The sequence below is a fragment of the Phyllobates terribilis genome, unplaced genomic scaffold, assembly GCF_046119375.1.
Source record: "Phyllobates terribilis strain yellow unplaced genomic scaffold, ASM4611937v1 Scaffold_7__3_contigs__length_470593459, whole genome shotgun sequence".
NCBI lineage: Eukaryota > Metazoa > Chordata > Amphibia > Anura > Dendrobatidae > Phyllobates > Phyllobates terribilis.
In genome coordinates this window covers 351,736,776-351,758,196 of record NW_027362767.1, presented here as the reverse complement: position 1 = coordinate 351,758,196, position 21,421 = coordinate 351,736,776, and positions in this window count along the sequence as shown.

Sequence of the window (21,421 nt, the reverse complement as noted above, 5' to 3'; positions counted from 1 at the left end):
GAACAATGGAAGAGTTCCGAAGCATTTTTAAACTTCAGCGGAATTCCGAGAATTTTAGAAGAGTTCCGAAGCATTTTTAAACGTCAGCGGAACTCCGTGAACAATTGAAAAGTTCCGAAGCATTTTTAAACATCAGCGGCATTCCGAGAACAATAGAAGAGTTCCGAAACATTTTTAAACATCAAAGGAATTCCGAGAACAAAGGAAGAGTTCCGAAGCATTTTTAAACGTCAGCGGAATTCAGAGAACAATTGAAGAGTTCCGAAGCATTTTTAAACTTCAGCGGAATTCTGAGAACAATGGAAGAGTTCCGAAGCATTTTTAAACTTCAGCGGAATTCCATGAACAATGGAAGAGTTCCGAAGCATTTTTAAACTTCAGCGGAATTCCGAGAACAGTGGAAGAGTTCCGAAGCATTTTTAATCTTCAGCAGAATTTCAGGAACAATGGAAGAGTTACGAAGCATTTATAAACATCAGCGGACTTCCAAGAACAATGGAAGAGATCCAAAGCATTTTTAAACGTCAACGGAATTCCGAGAACAATGGATGATTTCCGAAGCATTTTTAAACTTCAGCGGAATTCTGAGAACAATGGATGAGTTCCAAAGCATTTTTAAACTTAGCGGAATTCCGTGAACAATGGAAGAGTTCCAAAGCATTTTTAAACTTTAGCGGAATTATGTGAACAATGGAAGAGTTCCGAAGCATTTTTAAAATTCAGCGGAATTCCGGGAACAATGGAAGAGTTACGAAGCATTCTTAAACTTCAGCGGAATTCCGAGAACATTGGAAGAGTTCCAAATCGTTTTACTTCAGCAGAATTCCGAGAACAATGAAAGAGTTCCGAAACTTTTTTAAACTTCAGCAGATTTCCGAGAACGAAGGAAGCGTTCCGAAGCATTTTTAAACTTCAGCGGAATTCCAAGAACTATAGAAGAGTTCCGAAGCATTTTTAAACGTCAGCGGAATTCCGTGAACAATTGAAAAGATCCGAAGCATTTTTAAACATCAGCGGCATTCCGAGAGCAATAGAGGAGTTCCGAAGCATTTTTAAACTTCAGCAGAATTTCAGGAACAATGGAAGAGTTACGAAGCATTTATAAACATCAGCGGACTTCCAAGAACAATGGAAGAGATCCAAAGCATTTTTAAACATCAACGGAATTCCGAGAACAATGGATGATTTCCGAAGCATTTTTAAACTTCAGCGGAATTCTGAGAACAATGGATGAGTTCCAAAGTATTTTTAAACTTAGCAGAATTCCGTGAACAATGGAAGAGTTCCAAAGCATTTTTAAACTTTAGCGGAATTATGTGAACAATGGAAGAGTTCCGAAGCATTTTTAAAATTCAGCGGAATTCCGGGAACAATGGAAGAGTTACGAAGCATTCTTAAACTTCAGCGGAATTCCGAGAACATTGGAAGAGTTCCAAATCGTTTTACTTCAGCAGAATTCCGAGAACAATGAAAGAGTTCCGAAACTTTTTTAAACTTCAGCAGATTTCCGAGAACAAAGGAAGCGTTCCGAAGCATTTTTAAACTTCAGCGGAATTCCAAGAACTATAGAAGAGTTCCGAAGCATTTTTAAACGTCAGCGGAATTCCGTGAACAATTGAAAAGATCCGAAGCATTTTTAAACATCAGCGGCATTCCGAGAGCAATAGAGGAGTTCCGAAGCATTTTTAAACGTCAAAGGAATTCCGAGAACAATGGAAGAGTTCCGAAGCATTTTTAAACATCAGCAGAATTCAGGGAACAATTGAAGAGTTCCGAAGCATTTTTAAACTTCAGCGGCATTCCGAGAACAATGGAATAGTTCCGTAGCATTTTTAAACGTCAGCTGAATTCCAATAACAATGAAAGTGTTCCGAAGCATTTTTAAATGTCAACTGAATACCGAGAACAATAGATGAGTTCCGAAGCATTTTTAAATGTCAGCGGAATTCCGAGAACAATGGAAGAGTTCCGAAGCATTTTTAAACTTCAGCGGAATTCCGGGAACAATGGAAGAGTTCTGAAGCATTTTTAAACTTCAGCGAAATTCCGAGACCTCTGGAAAAGTTCCGAAGCATTTTTAAACTTCAGCAGAATTCCGGGTACAATGGAAGAGTTCCGAAGCATTTTTAAACTTCAGCGGAATTCCGAGAACAATAGAAGAGTTCCGAAGCATTTTTAAACGTCAAAGGAATTCCGAGACCAATGGAAGAGTTCCAAAGCATTTTTAAACGTCAGCGGAATTCAGAGAACAATTGAAGAGTTCTGAAGCATTTTTAAACTTCAGTAGAATTCCGAGAACAATGGAAAAGTTGCGAAGCATTTTTAAACTTCAGCGGAATTCTGAGAACAATGGAAGAGTTCCGAAGCATTTTTAAACTTCAGCGGAATTCCGGGAACAATGGAAGAGTTCCGAAGCATTTTTAAACTTCAGCGAAATTCCGAGACCTCTGGAAAAGTTCCGAAGCATTTTTAAACTTCAGCAGAATTCCGGGTACAATGGAAGAGTTCCGAAGCATTTTTAAACTTCAGCGGAATTACGGGAACAATGGAAGAGTTACGAAGCATTTTTAAACGTCAGCGGAATTCCGAGGACAATGGAAGAGATCCTACGCATTTTTAAACGTCAGCAGATTTCTGAGAACTCTAGAAGTGTTCTGAAGCATTTTTAAATGTCAGCGGAATTCCGAGAACAAAGGTTGACTTCCGAAGCATTTTTAAACTTCAGAGGAATTCCCAGAACAGTGGAAGAGTTCCAAAGCATTTTTAAACTTCAGCGGAATTCCGAAAACAATGGAAGAGTTCCGAAGCATTTTTAAACGTCAGCGGAATTCCGAGAACAATGGAAGAGTTCCGAAGCATTTTTAAACTTCAGCGGAATTTCAGAAACAATGGAAGAGTTCCGAAGCATTTATAAACATCAGCGGACTTCCAAGAACAATGGAAGAGTTCCAAAGCATTTTTAAACGTCAACGGAATTCCGAGAACAATGGAAGATTTCCGAAGCATTTTTAAACTTCAGCGGAATTCTGAGTACAATGGAAGAGTTCCAAAGCATTTTTAAACATTAGCGGAATTCCGTGAACAATGGAAGAGTTCCAAAGCATTTTTAAACTTTAGCGGAATTCCGTGAACAATGGAAGAGTTCCGAAGCATTTTTAAATGTCAGCGGAATTCCGAGAACAAACGAAGAGTTACGCAGTATTTTTAAACTTCAGCATACTTCCGGGAACAATGTAAGAGTTCTGAAGCATTTTTAAAATTCAGCGGAATTCCGGGAACAATGGAAGAGTTAAGAAGCATTCTTAAACTTCAGCGGAATTCCGAGAATAATGGAAGAGTTCCGAATCATTTTTAAACTTCAGCAGAATTCCGAGAACAATGAAAGAGTTCCGAAGCTTTTTTAAACTTCAGCAGATTTCCGAGAACAATGGAAGAGTTCCGAAGCATTTTTAAACTTCAGCGGAATTCCGAGAATTTTAGAAGAGTTCCGAAGCATTTTTAAATGTCAGCGGAACTCCGTGAACAATTGAAAAGTTCCGAAGCATTTTTAAACATCAGCGGCATTCCGACAACAATAGAAGAGTTCCGAAACATTTTTAAACATCAAAGGAATTCCGAGAACAAAGGAAGAGTTCCGAAGCATTTTTAAACGTCAGCGGAATTCAGAGAACAATTGAAGAGTTCCGAAGCATTTTTAAACTTCAGCGGAATTCTGAGAACAATGGAAGAGTTCCGAAGCATTTTTAAACTTCAGCGGAATTCTGAGAACAATGGAAGAGATCCAAAGCATTTTTAAACGTCAACGGAATTCCGAGAACAATGGATGATTTCCGAAGCATTTTTAAACTTCAGCGGAATTCTGAGAACAATGGATGAGTTCCAAAGCATTTTTAAACTTAGCGGAATTCCGTGAACAATGGAAGAGTTCCAAAGCATTTTTAAACTTTAGCGGAATTATGTGAACAATGGAAGAGTTCCGAAGCATTTTTAAAATTCAGCGGAATTCCGGGAACAATGGAAGAGTTACGAAGCATTCTTAAACTTCAGCGGAATTCCGAGAACATTGGAAGAGTTCCAAATCGTTTTACTTCAGCAGAATTCCGAGAACAATGAAAGAGTTCCGAAACTTTTTTAAACTTCAGCAGATTTCCGAGAACAAAGGAAGCGTTCCGAAGCATTTTTAAACTTCAGCGGAATTCCAAGAACTATAGAAGAGTTCCGAAGCATTTTTAAACGTCAGCGGAATTCCGTGAACAATTGAAAAGATCCGAAGCATTTTTAAACATCAGCGGCATTCCGAGAGCAATAGAGGAGTTCCGAAGCATTTTTAAACTTCAGCAGAATTTCAGGAACAATGGAAGAGTTACGAAGCATTTATAAACATCAGCGGACTTCCAAGAACAATGGAAGAGATCCAAAGCATTTTTAAACATCAACGGAATTCCGAGAACAATGGATGATTTCCGAAGCATTTTTAAACTTCAGCGGAATTCTGAGAACAATGGATGAGTTCCAAAGTATTTTTAAACTTAGCAGAATTCCGTGAACAATGGAAGAGTTCCAAAGCATTTTTAAACTTTAGCGGAATTATGTGAACAATGGAAGAGTTCCGAAGCATTTTTAAAATTCAGCGGAATTCCGGGAACAATGGAAGAGTTACGAAGCATTCTTAAACTTCAGCGGAATTCCGAGAACATTGGAAGAGTTCCAAATCGTTTTACTTCAGCAGAATTCCGAGAACAATGAAAGAGTTCCGAAACTTTTTTAAACTTCAGCAGATTTCCGAGAACAAAGGAAGCGTTCCGAAGCATTTTTAAACTTCAGCGGAATTCCAAGAACTATAGAAGAGTTCCGAAGCATTTTTAAACGTCAGCGGAATTCCGTGAACAATTGAAAAGATCCGAAGCATTTTTAAACATCAGCGGCATTCCGAGAGCAATAGAGGAGTTCCGAAGCATTTTTAAACGTCAAAGGAATTCCGAGAACAATGGAAGAGTTCCGAAGCATTTTTAAACATCAGCAGAATTCAGGGAACAATTGAAGAGTTCCGAAGCATTTTTAAACTTCAGCGGCATTCCGAGAACAATGGAATAGTTCCGTAGCATTTTTAAACGTCAGCTGAATTCCAATAACAATGAAAGTGTTCCGAAGCATTTTTAAATGTCAACTGAATACCGAGAACAATAGATGAGTTCCGAAGCATTTTTAAATGTCAGCGGAATTCCGAGAACAATGGAAGAGTTCCGAAGCATTTTTAAACTTCAGCGGAATTCCGGGAACAATGGAAGAGTTCTGAAGCATTTTTAAACTTCAGCGAAATTCCGAGACCTCTGGAAAAGTTCCGAAGCATTTTTAAACTTCAGCAGAATTCCGGGTACAATGGAAGAGTTCCGAAGCATTTTTAAACTTCAGCGGAATTCCGAGAACAATAGAAGAGTTCCGAAGCATTTTTAAACGTCAAAGGAATTCCGAGACCAATGGAAGAGTTCCAAAGCATTTTTAAACGTCAGCGGAATTCAGAGAACAATTGAAGAGTTCTGAAGCATTTTTAAACTTCAGTAGAATTCCGAGAACAATGGAAAAGTTGCGAAGCATTTTTAAACTTCAGCGGAATTCTGAGAACAATGGAAGAGTTCCGAAGCATTTTTAAACTTCAGCGGAATTCCGGGAACAATGGAAGAGTTCCGAAGCATTTTTAAACTTCAGCGAAATTCCGAGACCTCTGGAAAAGTTCCGAAGCATTTTTAAACTTCAGCAGAATTCCGGGTACAATGGAAGAGTTCCGAAGCATTTTTAAACTTCAGCGGAATTACGGGAACAATGGAAGAGTTACGAAGCATTTTTAAACGTCAGCGGAATTCCGAGGACAATGGAAGAGATCCTACGCATTTTTAAACGTCAGCAGATTTCTGAGAACTCTAGAAGTGTTCTGAAGCATTTTTAAATGTCAGCGGAATTCCGAGAACAAAGGTTGACTTCCGAAGCATTTTTAAACTTCAGAGGAATTCCCAGAACAGTGGAAGAGTTCCAAAGCATTTTTAAACTTCAGCGGAATTCCGAAAACAATGGAAGAGTTCCGAAGCATTTTTAAACGTCAGCGGAATTCTGAGAACAATGGAAGAGTTCCGAAGCATTTTTAAACTTCAGCGGAATTTCAGAAACAATGGAAGAGTTCCGAAGCATTTATAAACATCAGCGGACTTCCAAGAACAATGGAAGAGTTCCAAAGCATTTTTAAACGTCAACGGAATTCCGAGAACAATGGAAGATTTCCGAAGCATTTTTAAACTTCAGCGGAATTCTGAGTACAATGGAAGAGTTCCAAAGCATTTTTAAACATTAGCGGAATTCCGTGAACAATGGAAGAGTTCCAAAGCATTTTTAAACTTTAGCGGAATTCCGTGAACAATGGAAGAGTTCCGAAGCATTTTTAAATGTCAGCGGAATTCCGAGAACAAACGAAGAGTTACGCAGTATTTTTAAACTTCAGCATACTTCCGGGAACAATGTAAGAGTTCTGAAGCATTTTTAAAATTCAGCGGAATTCCGGGAACAATGGAAGAGTTAAGAAGCATTCTTAAACTTCAGCGGAATTCCGAGAATAATGGAAGAGTTCCGAATCATTTTTAAACTTCAGCAGAATTCCGAGAACAATGAAAGAGTTCCGAAGCTTTTTTAAACTTCAGCAGATTTCCGAGAACAATGGAAGAGTTCCGAAGCATTTTTAAACTTCAGCGGAATTCCGAGAATTTTAGAAGAGTTCCGAAGCATTTTTAAACGTCAGCGGAACTCCGTGAACAATTGAAAAGTTCCGAAGCATTTTTAAACATCAGCGGCATTCCGACAACAATAGAAGAGTTCCGAAACATTTTTAAACATCAAAGGAATTCCGAGAACAAAGGAAGAGTTCCGAAGCATTTTTAAACGTCAGCGGAATTCAGAGAACAATTGAAGAGTTCCGAAGCATTTTTAAACTTCAGCGGAATTCTGAGAACAATGGAAGAGTTCCGAAGCATTTTTAAACTTCAGCGGAATTCCATGAACAATGGAAGAGTTCCGAAGCATTTTTAAACTTCAGCGGAATTCCGAGAACAGTGGAAGAGTTCCGAAGCATTTTTAATCTTCAGCAGAATTTCAGGAACAATGGAAGAGTTACGAAGCATTTATAAACATCAGCGGACTTCCAAGAACAATGGAAGAGATCCAAAGCATTTTTAAACGTCAACGGAATTCCGAGAACAATGGATGATTTCCGAAGCATTTTTAAACTTCAGCGGAATTCTGAGAACAATGGATGAGTTCCAAAGCATTTTTAAACTTAACGGAATTCCGTGAACAATGGAAGAGTTCCAAAGCATTTTTAAACTTTAGCGGAATTATGTGAACAATGGAAGAGTTCCGAAGCATTTTTAAAATTCAGCGGAATTCCGGGAACAATGGAAGAGTTACGAAGCATTCTTAAACTTCAGCGGAATTCCGAGAACATTGGAAGAGTTCCAAAGCATTTTTAAACGTCAGCGGAATTCAGAGAACAATTGAAGAGTTCTGAAGCATTTTTAAACTTCAGTAGAATTCCGAGAACAATGGAAAAGTTGCGAAGCATTTTTAAACTTCAGCGGAATTCTGAGAACAATGGAAGAGTTCCGAAGCATTTTTAAACTTCAGCGGAATTCCGGGAACAATGGAAGAGTTCCGAAGCATTTTTAAACTTCAGCGAAATTCCGAGACCTCTGGAAAAGTTCCGAAGCATTTTTAAACTTCAGCAGAATTCCGGGTACAATGGAAGAGTTCCGAAGCATTTTTAAACTTCAGCGGAATTACGGGAACAATGGAAGAGTTCCGAAGCATTTTTAAACGTCAGCGGAATTCCGAGGACAATGGAAGAGATCCTACGCATTTTTAAACGTCAGCAGATTTCTGAGAACTCTAGAAGTGTTCTGAAGCATTTTTAAATGTCAGCGGAATTCCGAGAACAAAGGTTGACTTCCGAAGCATTTTTAAACTTCAGAGGAATTCCCAGAACAGTGGAAGAGTTCCAAAGCATTTTTAAACTTCAGCGGAATTCCGAAAACAATGGAAGAGTTCCGAAGCATTTTTAAACGTCAGCGGAATTCCGAGAACAATGGAAGAGTTCCGAAGCATTTTTAAACTTCAGCGGAATTTCAGAAACAATGGAAGAGTTCCGAAGCATTTATAAACATCAGCGGACTTCCAAGAACAATGGAAGAGTTCCAAAGCATTTTTAAACGTCAACGGAATTCCGAGAACAATGGAAGATTTCCGAAGCATTTTTAAACTTCAGCGGAATTCTGAGTACAATGGAAGAGTTCCAAAGCATATTTAAACATTAGCGGAATTCCGTGAACAATGGAAGAGTTCCAAAGCATTTTTAAACTTTAGCGGAATTCCGTGAACAATGGAAGAGTTCCGAAGCATTTTTAAATGTCAGCGGAATTCCGAGAACAAACGAAGAGTTACGCAGTATTTTTAAACTTCAGCATACTTCCGGGAACAATGTAAGAGTTCTGAAGCATTTTTAAATTCAGCGGAATTCCGGGAACAATGGAAGAGTTAAGAAGCATTCTTAAACTTCAGCGGAATTCCGAGAATAATGGAAGAGTTCCGAATCATTTTTAAACTTCAGCAGAATTCCGAGAACAATGAAAGAGTTCCGAAGCTTTTTTAAACTTCAGCAGATTTCCGAGAACAATGGAAGAGTTCCGAAGCATTTTTAAACTTCAGCGGAATTCCGAGAATTTTAGAAGAGTTCCGAAGCATTTTTAAACGTCAGCGGAACTCCGTGAACAATTGAAAAGTTCCGAAGCATTTTTAAACATCAGCGGCATTCCGACAACAATAGAAGAGTTCCGAAACATTTTTAAACATCAAAGGAATTCCGAGAACAAAGGAAGAGTTCCGAAGCATTTTTAAACGTCAGCGGAATTCAGAGAACAATTGAAGGGTTCCGAAGCATTTTTAAACTTCAGCGGAATTCTGAGAACAATGGAAGAGTTCCGAAGCATTTTTAAACTTCAGCGGAATTCCATGAACAATGGAAGAGTTCCGAAGCATTTTTAAACTTCAGCGGAATTCCGAGAACAGTGGAAGAGTTCCGAAGCATTTTTAATCTTCAGCAGAATTTCAGGAACAATGGAAGAGTTACGAAGCATTTATAAACATCAGCGGACTTCCAAGAACAATGGAAGAGATCCAAAGCATTTTTAAACGTCAACGGAATTCCGAGAACAATGGATGATTTCCGAAGCATTTTTAAACTTCAGCGGAATTCTGAGAACAATGGATGAGTTCCAAAGCATTTTTAAACTTAGCGGAATTCCGTGAACAATGGAAGAGTTCCAAAGCATTTTTAAACTTTAGCGGAATTATGTGAACAATGGAAGAGTTCCGAAGCATTTTTAAAATTCAGCGGAATTCCGGGAACAATGGAAGAGTTACGAAGCATTCTTAAACTTCAGCGGAATTCCGAGAACATTGGAAGAGTTCCAAATCGTTTTTAAACTTCAGCAGAATTCCGAGAACAATGAAAGAGTTCCGAAGCTTTTTTAAACTTCAGCAGATTTCCGAGAACAATGGAAGCATTCCGAAGCATTTTTAAACTTCAGCGGAATTCCAAGAACTATAGAAGAGTTCCGAAGCATTTTTAAACGTCAGCGGAATTCCGTGAACAATTGAAAAGATCCGAAGCATTTTTAAATATCAGCGGCATTCCGAGAGCAATAGAGGAGATCCGAAGCATTTTTAAACGTCAAAGGAATTCCGAGGACAATGGAAGAGTTCCGAAGCATTTTTAAACATCAGCAGAATTCAGGGAACAATTGAAGAGTTCCGAAGCATTTTTAAACTTCAGCGGCATTCCGAGAACAATGGAATAGTTCCGTAGCATTTTTAAACTTCAGCGGAATTCTGAGAACAATGGATGAGTTCCAAAGCATTTTTAAACTTAGCGGAATTCTGTGAACAATGGAAGAGTTCCAAAGCATTTTTAAACTTTAGCAGAATTATGTGAACAATGGAAGAGTTCCGAAGCATTTTTAAAATTCAGCGGAATTCCGGGAATAATGGAAGAGTTACGAAGCATTCTTAATCTTCAGCGGAATTCCGAGAACATTGGAAGAGTTCCAAATCGTTTTTAAACTTCAGCAGAATTCCGAGAACAATGAAAGAGTTCCGAAGCTTTTTTAAACTTCAGCAGATTTCCGAGAACAATGGAAGCGTTCCGAAGCATTTTTAAACTTCAGCGGAATTCCAAGAACTATAGAAGTGTTCCGAAGCATTTTTAAACGTCAACGGAATTCCGAGAACAATGGAAGATTTCCGAAGCATTTTTAAACTTCAGCTGAATTCTGAGTACAATGGAAGAGTTCCAAAGCATTTTTAAACATTAGCGGAATTCCGTGAACAATGGAAGAGTTCCAAAGGATTTTTAAACTTTAGCGGAATTCCGTGAACAATGGAAGAGTTCCGAAGCATTTTTAAATGTCAGCGGAATTCCGAGAACAAACGAAGAGTTACACATTATTTTTAAACTTCAGCATACTTCCGGGAACAATGGAAGAGTTCTGAAGCATTTTTAAAATTCAGCGGAATTCCGGGAACAATGGAAGAGTTACGAAGCATTCTTAAACTTCAGCGGAATTCCGAGAACATTGGAAGAGTTCCAAATCGTTTTACTTCAGCAGAATTCCGAGAACAATGAAAGAGTTCCGAAACTTTTTTAAACTTCAGCAGATTTCCGAGAACAAAGGAAGCGTTCCGAAGCATTTTTAAACTTCAGCGGAATTCCAAGAACTATAGAAGAGTTCCGAAGCATTTTTAAACGTCAGCGGAATTCCGTGAACAATTGAAAAGATCCGAAGCATTTTTAAACATCAGCGGCATTCCGAGAGCAATAGAGGAGTTCCGAAGCATTTTTAAACTTCAGCAGAATTTCAGGAACAATGGAAGAGTTACGAAGCATTTATAAACATCAGCGGACTTCCAAGAACAATGGAAGAGATCCAAAGCATTTTTAAACATCAACGGAATTCCGAGAACAATGGATGATTTCCGAAGCATTTTTAAACTTCAGCGGAATTCTGAGAACAATGGATGAGTTCCAAAGTATTTTTAAACTTAGCAGAATTCCGTGAACAATGGAAGAGTTCCAAAGCATTTTTAAACTTTAGCGGAATTATGTGAACAATGGAAGAGTTCCGAAGCATTTTTAAAATTCAGCGGAATTCCGGGAACAATGGAAGAGTTACGAAGCATTCTTAAACTTCAGCGGAATTCCGAGAACATTGGAAGAGTTCCAAATCGTTTTACTTCAGCAGAATTCCGAGAACAATGAAAGAGTTCCGAAACTTTTTTAAACTTCAGCAGATTTCCGAGAACAAAGGAAGCGTTCCGAAGCATTTTTAAACTTCAGCGGAATTCCAAGAACTATAGAAGAGTTCCGAAGCATTTTTAAACGTCAGCGGAATTCCGTGAACAATTGAAAAGATCCGAAGCATTTTTAAACATCAGCGGCATTCCGAGAGCAATAGAGGAGTTCCGAAGCATTTTTAAACGTCAAAGGAATTCCGAGAACAATGGAAGAGTTCCGAAGCATTTTTAAACATCAGCAGAATTCAGGGAACAATTGAAGAGTTCCGAAGCATTTTTAAACTTCAGCGGCATTCCGAGAACAATGGAATAGTTCCGTAGCATTTTTAAACGTCAGCTGAATTCCAATAACAATGAAAGTGTTCCGAAGCATTTTTAAATGTCAACTGAATACCGAGAACAATAGATGAGTTCCGAAGCATTTTTAAATGTCAGCGGAATTCCGAGAACAATGGAAGAGTTCCGAAGCATTTTTAAACTTCAGCGGAATTCCGGGAACAATGGAAGAGTTCTGAAGCATTTTTAAACTTCAGCGAAATTCCGAGACCTCTGGAAAAGTTCCGAAGCATTTTTAAACTTCAGCAGAATTCCGGGTACAATGGAAGAGTTCCGAAGCATTTTTAAACTTCAGCGGAATTCCGAGAACAATAGAAGAGTTCCGAAGCATTTTTAAACGTCAAAGGAATTCCGAGACCAATGGAAGAGTTCCAAAGCATTTTTAAACGTCAGCGGAATTCAGAGAACAATTGAAGAGTTCTGAAGCATTTTTAAACTTCAGTAGAATTCCGAGAACAATGGAAAAGTTGCGAAGCATTTTTAAACTTCAGCGGAATTCTGAGAACAATGGAAGAGTTCCGAAGCATTTTTAAACTTCAGCGGAATTCCGGGAACAATGGAAGAGTTCCGAAGCATTTTTAAACTTCAGCGAAATTCCGAGACCTCTGGAAAAGTTCCGAAGCATTTTTAAACTTCAGCAGAATTCCGGGTACAATGGAAGAGTTCCGAAGCATTTTTAAACTTCAGCGGAATTACGGGAACAATGGAAGAGTTACGAAGCATTTTTAAACGTCAGCGGAATTCCGAGGACAATGGAAGAGATCCTACGCATTTTTAAACGTCAGCAGATTTCTGAGAACTCTAGAAGTGTTCTGAAGCATTTTTAAATGTCAGCGGAATTCCGAGAACAAAGGTTGACTTCCGAAGCATTTTTAAACTTCAGAGGAATTCCCAGAACAGTGGAAGAGTTCCAAAGCATTTTTAAACTTCAGCGGAATTCCGAAAACAATGGAAGAGTTCCGAAGCATTTTTAAACGTCAGCGGAATTCTGAGAACAATGGAAGAGTTCCGAAGCATTTTTAAACTTCAGCGGAATTTCAGAAACAATGGAAGAGTTCCGAAGCATTTATAAACATCAGCGGACTTCCAAGAACAATGGAAGAGTTCCAAAGCATTTTTAAACGTCAACGGAATTCCGAGAACAATGGAAGATTTCCGAAGCATTTTTAAACTTCAGCGGAATTCTGAGTACAATGGAAGAGTTCCAAAGCATTTTTAAACATTAGCGGAATTCCGTGAACAATGGAAGAGTTCCAAAGCATTTTTAAACTTTAGCGGAATTCCGTGAACAATGGAAGAGTTCCGAAGCATTTTTAAATGTCAGCGGAATTCCGAGAACAAACGAAGAGTTACGCAGTATTTTTAAACTTCAGCATACTTCCGGGAACAATGTAAGAGTTCTGAAGCATTTTTAAAATTCAGCGGAATTCCGGGAACAATGGAAGAGTTAAGAAGCATTCTTAAACTTCAGCGGAATTCCGAGAATAATGGAAGAGTTCCGAATCATTTTTAAACTTCAGCAGAATTCCGAGAACAATGAAAGAGTTCCGAAGCTTTTTTAAACTTCAGCAGATTTCCGAGAACAATGGAAGAGTTCCGAAGCATTTTTAAACTTCAGCGGAATTCCGAGAATTTTAGAAGAGTTCCGAAGCATTTTTAAACGTCAGCGGAACTCCGTGAACAATTGAAAAGTTCCGAAGCATTTTTAAACATCAGCGGCATTCCGACAACAATAGAAGAGTTCCGAAACATTTTTAAACATCAAAGGAATTCCGAGAACAAAGGAAGAGTTCCGAAGCATTTTTAAACGTCAGCGGAATTCAGAGAACAATTGAAGAGTTCCGAAGCATTTTTAAACTTCAGCGGAATTCTGAGAACAATGGAAGAGTTCCGAAGCATTTTTAAACTTCAGCGGAATTCCATGAACAATGGAAGAGTTCCGAAGCATTTTTAAACTTCAGCGGAATTCCGAGAACAGTGGAAGAGTTCCGAAGCATTTTTAATCTTCAGCAGAATTTCAGGAACAATGGAAGAGTTACGAAGCATTTATAAACATCAGCGGACTTCCAAGAACAATGGAAGAGATCCAAAGCATTTTTAAACGTCAACGGAATTCCGAGAACAATGGATGATTTCCGAAGCATTTTTAAACTTCAGCGGAATTCTGAGAACAATGGATGAGTTCCAAAGCATTTTTAAACTTAACGGAATTCCGTGAACAATGGAAGAGTTCCAAAGCATTTTTAAACTTTAGCGGAATTATGTGAACAATGGAAGAGTTCCGAAGCATTTTTAAAATTCAGCGGAATTCCGGGAACAATGGAAGAGTTACGAAGCATTCTTAAACTTCAGCGGAATTCCGAGAACATTGGAAGAGTTCCAAAGCATTTTTAAACGTCAGCGGAATTCAGAGAACAATTGAAGAGTTCTGAAGCATTTTTAAACTTCAGTAGAATTCCGAGAACAATGGAAAAGTTGCGAAGCATTTTTAAACTTCAGCGGAATTCTGAGAACAATGGAAGAGTTCCGAAGCATTTTTAAACTTCAGCGGAATTCCGGGAACAATGGAAGAGTTCCGAAGCATTTTTAAACTTCAGCGAAATTCCGAGACCTCTGGAAAAGTTCCGAAGCATTTTTAAACTTCAGCAGAATTCCGGGTACAATGGAAGAGTTCCGAAGCATTTTTAAACTTCAGCGGAATTACGGGAACAATGGAAGAGTTCCGAAGCATTTTTAAACGTCAGCGGAATTCCGAGGACAATGGAAGAGATCCTACGCATTTTTAAACGTCAGCAGATTTCTGAGAACTCTAGAAGTGTTCTGAAGCATTTTTAAATGTCAGCGGAATTCCGAGAACAAAGGTTGACTTCCGAAGCATTTTTAAACTTCAGAGGAATTCCCAGAACAGTGGAAGAGTTCCAAAGCATTTTTAAACTTCAGCGGAATTCCGAAAACAATGGAAGAGTTCCGAAGCATTTTTAAACGTCAGCGGAATTCCGAGAACAATGGAAGAGTTCCGAAGCATTTTTAAACTTCAGCGGAATTTCAGAAACAATGGAAGAGTTCCGAAGCATTTATAAACATCAGCGGACTTCCAAGAACAATGGAAGAGTTCCAAAGCATTTTTAAACGTCAACGGAATTCCGAGAACAATGGAAGATTTCCGAAGCATTTTTAAACTTCAGCGGAATTCTGAGTACAATGGAAGAGTTCCAAAGCATATTTAAACATTAGCGGAATTCCGTGAACAATGGAAGAGTTCCAAAGCATTTTTAAACTTTAGCGGAATTCCGTGAACAATGGAAGAGTTCCGAAGCATTTTTAAATGTCAGCGGAATTCCGAGAACAAACGAAGAGTTACGCAGTATTTTTAAACTTCAGCATACTTCCGGGAACAATGTAAGAGTTCTGAAGCATTTTTAAATTCAGCGGAATTCCGGGAACAATGGAAGAGTTAAGAAGCATTCTTAAACTTCAGCGGAATTCCGAGAATAATGGAAGAGTTCCGAATCATTTTTAAACTTCAGCAGAATTCCGAGAACAATGAAAGAGTTCCGAAGCTTTTTTAAACTTCAGCAGATTTCCGAGAACAATGGAAGAGTTCCGAAGCATTTTTAAACTTCAGCGGAATTCCGAGAATTTTAGAAGAGTTCCGAAGCATTTTTAAACGTCAGCGGAACTCCGTGAACAATTGAAAAGTTCCGAAGCATTTTTAAACATCAGCGGCATTCCGACAACAATAGAAGAGTTCCGAAACATTTTTAAACATCAAAGGAATTCCGAGAACAAAGGAAGAGTTCCGAAGCATTTTTAAACGTCAGCGGAATTCAGAGAACAATTGAAGGGTTCCGAAGCATTTTTAAACTTCAGCGGAATTCTGAGAACAATGGAAGAGTTCCGAAGCATTTTTAAACTTCAGCGGAATTCCATGAACAATGGAAGAGTTCCGAAGCATTTTTAAACTTCAGCGGAATTCCGAGAACAGTGGAAGAGTTCCGAAGCATTTTTAATCTTCAGCAGAATTTCAGGAACAATGGAAGAGTTACGAAGCATTTATAAACATCAGCGGACTTCCAAGAACAATGGAAGAGATCCAAAGCATTTTTAAACGTCAACGGAATTCCGAGAACAATGGATGATTTCCGAAGCATTTTTAAACTTCAGCGGAATTCTGAGAACAATGGATGAGTTCCAAAGCATTTTTAAACTTAGCGGAATTCCGTGAACAATGGAAGAGTTCCAAAGCATTTTTAAACTTTAGCGGAATTATGTGAACAATGGAAGAGTTCCGAAGCATTTTTAAAATTCAGCGGAATTCCGGGAACAATGGAAGAGTTACGAAGCATTCTTAAACTTCAGCGGAATTCCGAGAACATTGGAAGAGTTCCAAATCGTTTTTAAACTTCAGCAGAATTCCGAGAACAATGAAAGAGTTCCGAAGCTTTTTTAAACTTCAGCAGATTTCCGAGAACAATGGAAGCATTCCGAAGCATTTTTAAACTTCAGCGGAATTCCAAGAACTATAGAAGAGTTCCGAAGCATTTTTAAACGTCAGCGGAATTCCGTGAACAATTGAAAAGATCCGAAGCATTTTTAAATATCAGCGGCATTCCGAGAGCAATAGAGGAGATCCGAAGCATTTTTAAACGTCAAAGGAATTCCGAGGACAATGGAAGAGTTCCGAAGCATTTTTAAACATCAGCAGAATTCAGGGAACAATTGAAGAGTTCCGAAGCATTTTTAAACTTCAGCGGCATTCCGAGAACAATGGAATAGTTCCGTAGCATTTTTAAACTTCAGCGGAATTCTGAGAACAATGGATGAGTTCCAAAGCATTTTTAAACTTAGCGGAATTCTGTGAACAATGGAAGAGTTCCAAAGCATTTTTAAACTTTAGCAGAATTATGTGAACAATGGAAGAGTTCCGAAGCATTTTTAAAATTCAGCGGAATTCCGGGAATAATGGAAGAGTTACGAAGCATTCTTAATCTTCAGCGGAATTCCGAGAACATTGGAAGAGTTCCAAATCGTTTTTAAACTTCAGCAGAATTCCGAGAACAATGAAAGAGTTCCGAAGCTTTTTTAAACTTCAGCAGATTTCCGAGAACAATGGAAGCGTTCCGAAGCATTTTTAAACTTCAGCGGAATTCCAAGAACTATAGAAGAGTTCCGAAGCATTTTTAAACGTCAACGGAATTCCGAGAACAATGGAAGATTTCCGAAGCATTTTTAAACTTCAGCGGAATTCTGAGTACAATGGAAGAGTTCCAAAGCATTTTTAAACATTAGCGGAATTCCGTGAACAATGGAAGAGTTCCAAAGGATTTTTAAACTTTAGCGGAATTCCGTGAACAATGGAAGAGTTCCGAAGCATTTTTAAATGTCAGCGGAATTCCGAGAACAAACGAAGAGTTACACATTATTTTTAAACTTCAGCATACTTCCGGGAACAATGGAAGAGTTCTGAAGCATTTTTAAAATTCAGCGGAATTCCGGGAACAATGGAAGAGTTAAGAAGCATTCTTAAACTTCAGTGGAATTTCGAGAATAATGGAAGAGTTCCGAATCATTTTTAAACTTCAGCAGAATTCCGAGAACAATGAAAGAGTTCCGAAGCTTTTTTAAACTTCAGCAGATTTCCGAGAACAATGGAAGAGTTCCGAAGCATTTTTAAACTTCAGCGGAATTCCGAGAATTTTAGAAGAGTTCCGAAGCATTTTTAAACGTCAGCGGAACTCCGAGAACAATTGAAAAGTTCCGAAGCATTTTTAAACATCAGCGGCATTCCGAGAACAATAGAAGAGTTCCGAAACATTTTTAAACATCAAAGGAATTCCGAGAACAAAGGAAGAGTTCCGAAGCATTTTTAAACGTCAGCGGAATTCAGAGAACAATTGAAGAGTTCCGAAGCATTTTTAAACTTCAGCGGAATTCTGAGAACAATGGAAGAGTTCCGAAGCATTTTTAAACTTCAGCGGAATTCCATGAACAATGGAAGAGTTCCGAAGCATTTTTAAACTTCAGCGGAATTCCGAGAACAGTGGAAGAGTTCCGAAGCATTTTTAATCTTCAGCAGAATTTCAGGAACAATGGAAGAGTTACGAAGCATTTATAAACATCAGCGGACTTCCAAGAACAATGGAAGAGATCCAAAGCATTTTTAAACGTCAACGGAATTCCGAGAACAATGGATGATTTCCGAAGCATTTTTAAACTTCAGCGGAATTCTGAGAACAATGGATGAGTTCCAAAGCATTTTTAAACTTATCGGAATTCCGTGAACAATGGAAGAGTTCCAAAGCATTTTTAAACTTTAGCGGAATTATGTGAACAATGGAAGAGTTCCGAAGCATTTTTAAAATTCAGCGGAATTCCAGGAACAATGGAGGAGTTACGAAGCATTCTTAAACTTCAGCGGAATTCCGAGAACATTGGAAGAGTTCCAAATCGTTTTTAAACTTCAGCAGAATTCCGAGAACAATGAAAGAGTTCCGAAGCTTTTTTAAACTTCAGCAGATTTCCGAGAACAATGGAAGCATTCCGAAGCATTTTTAAACTTCAGCGGAATTCCAAGAACTATAGAAGAGTTCCGAATCATTTTTAAACGTCAGCGGAATTCTGCTAACAATTGAAAAGATCCGAAGCATTTTTAAATATCAGCGGCATTCCGAGAGCAATAGAGGAGTTCCGAAGCATTTTTAAACGTCAAAGGAATTCCGAGGACAATGGAAGAGTTCCGAAGCATTTTTAAACATCAGCAGAATTCAGGGAACAATTGAAGAGTTCCGAAGCATTTTTAAACTTCAGCGGCATTCCGAGAACAATGGAATAGTTCCGTAGCATTTTTAAACGTCAGCTGAATTCCAATAACAATGAAAGTGTTCCGAAGCATTTTTAAATGTCAACTGAATACCGAGAACAATAGATGAGTTCCGAAGCATTTTTAAATGTCAGCGGAATTCCGAGAACAATGGAAGAGTTCCGAAGCATTTTTAAACTTCAGCGGAATTCCGGGAACAATGGAAGAGTTCCGAAGCATTTTTAAACTTCAGCGAAATTCCTAGACCTCTGGAAAAGTTCCGAAGCATTTTTAAACTTCAGCAGAATTCCGGGTACAATGGAAGAGTTCCGAAGCATTTTTAAACTTCAGCGGAATTCCGAGAACAATAGAATAGTTCCGAAGCATTTTTAAACGTCAAAGGAATTCCGAGACCAATGGAAGAGTTCCAAAGCATTTTTAAACGTCAGCGGAATTCAGAGAACAATTGAAGAGTTCCGAAGCATTTTTAATCTTCAGCAGAATTTCAGGAACAATGGAAGAGTTACGAAGCATTTATAAACATCAGCGGACTTCCAAGAACAATGGAAGAGATCCAAAGCATTTTTAAACGTCAACGGAATTCCGAGAACAATGGATGATTTCCGAAGCATTTTTAAACTTCAGCGGAATTCTGAGAACAATGGATGAGTTCCAAAGCATTTTTAAACTTAGCGGAATTCCGTGAACAATGGAAGAGTTCCAAAGCATTTTTAAACTTTAGCGGAATTATGTGAACAATGGAAGAGTTCCGAAGCATTTTTAAAATTCAGCGGAATTCCGGGAACAATGGAAGAGTTACGAAGCATTCTTAAACTTCAGCGGAATTCCGAGAACATTGGAAGAGTTCCAAATCGTTTTTAAACTTCAGCAGAATTCCGAGAACAATGAAAGAGTTCCGAAGCTTTTTTAAACTTCAGCAGATTTCCGAGAACAATGGAAGCATTCCGAAGCATTTTTAAACTTCAGCGGAATTCCAAGAACTATAGAAGAGTTCCGAAGCATTTTTAAACGTCAGCGGAATTCCGTGAACAATTGAAAAGATCCGAAGCATTTTTAAATATCAGCGGCATTCCGAGAGCAATAGAGGAGATCCGAAGCATTTTTAAACGTCAAAGGAATTCCGAGGACAATGGAAGAGTTCCGAAGCATTTTTAAACATCAGCAGAATTCAGGGAACAATTGAAGAGTTCCGAAGCATTTTTAAACTTCAGCGGCATTCCGAGAACAATGGAATAGTTCCGTAGCATTTTTAAACTTCAGCGGAATTCTGAGAACAATGGATGAGTTCCAAAGCATTTTTAAACTTAGCGGAATTCTGTGAACAATGGAAGAGTTCCAAAGCATTTTTAAACTTTAGCAGAATTATGTGAACAATGGAAGAGTTCCGAAGCATTTTTAAAATTCAGCGGAATTCCGGGAATAATGGAAGAGTTACGAAGCATTCTTAATCTTCAGCGGAATTCCGAGAACATTGGAAGAGTTCCAAATCGTTTTTAAACTTCAGCAGAATTCCGAGAACAATGAAAGAGTTCCGAAGCTTTTTTAAACTTCAGCAGATTTCCGAGAACAATGGAAGCGTTCCGAAGCATTTTTAAACTTCAGCGGAATTCCAAGAACTATAGAAGAGTTCCGAAGCATTTTTAAACGTCAACGGAATTCCGAGAACAATGGAAGATTTCCGAAGCATTTTTAAACTTCAGCGGAATTCTGAGTACAATGGAAGAGTTCCAAAGCATTTTTAAACATTAGCGGAATTCCGTGAACAATGGAAGAGTTCCAAAGGATTTTTAAACTTTAGCGGAATTCCGTGAACAATGGAAGAGTTCCGAAGCATTTTTAAATGTCAGCGGAATTCCGAGAACAAACGAAGAGTTACACATTATTTTTAAACTTCAGCATACTTCCGGGAACAATGGAAGAGTTCTGAAGCATTTTTAAAATTCAGCGGAATTCCGGGAACAATGGAAGAGTTAAGAAGCATTCTTAAACTTCAGTGGAATTTCGAGAATAATGGAAGAGTTCCGAATCATTTTTAAACTTCAGCAGAATTCCGAGAACAATGAAAGAGTTCCGAAGCTTTTTTAAACTTCAGCAGATTTCCGAGAACAATGGAAGAGTTCCGAAGCATTTTTAAACTTCAGCGGAATTCCGAGAATTTTAGAAGAGTTCCGAAGCATTTTTAAACGTCAGCGGAACTCCGAGAACAATTGAAAAGTTCCGAAGCATTTTTAAACATTAGCGGCATTCCGAGAACAATAGAAGAGTTCCGAAACATTTTTAAACATCAAAGGAATTCCGAGAACAAAGGAAGAGTTCCGAAGCATTTTTAAACGTCAGCGGAATTCAGAGAACAATTGAAGAGTTCCGAAGCATTTTTAAACTTCAGCGGAATTCTGAGAACAATGGAAGAGTTCCGAAGCATTTTTAAACTTCAGCGGAATTCCATGAACAATGGAAGAGTTCCGAAGCATTTTTAAACTTCAGCGGAATTCCGAGAACAGTGGAAGAGTTCCGAAGCATTTTTAATCTTCAGCAGAATTTCAGGAACAATGGAAGAGTTACGAAGCATTTATAAACATCAGCGGACTTCCAAGAACAATGGAAGAGATCCAAAGCATTTTTAAACGTCAACGGAATTCCGAGAACAATGGATGATTTCCGAAGCATTTTTAAACTTCAGCGGAATTCTGAGAACAATGGATGAGTTCCAAAGCATTTTTAAACTTATCGGAATTCCGTGAACAATGGAAGAGTTCCAAAGCATTTTTAAACTTTAGCGGAATTATGTGAACAATGGAAGAGTTCCGAAGCATTTTTAAAATTCAGCGGAATTCCAGGAACAATGGAGGAGTTACGAAGCATTCTTAAACTTCAGCGGAA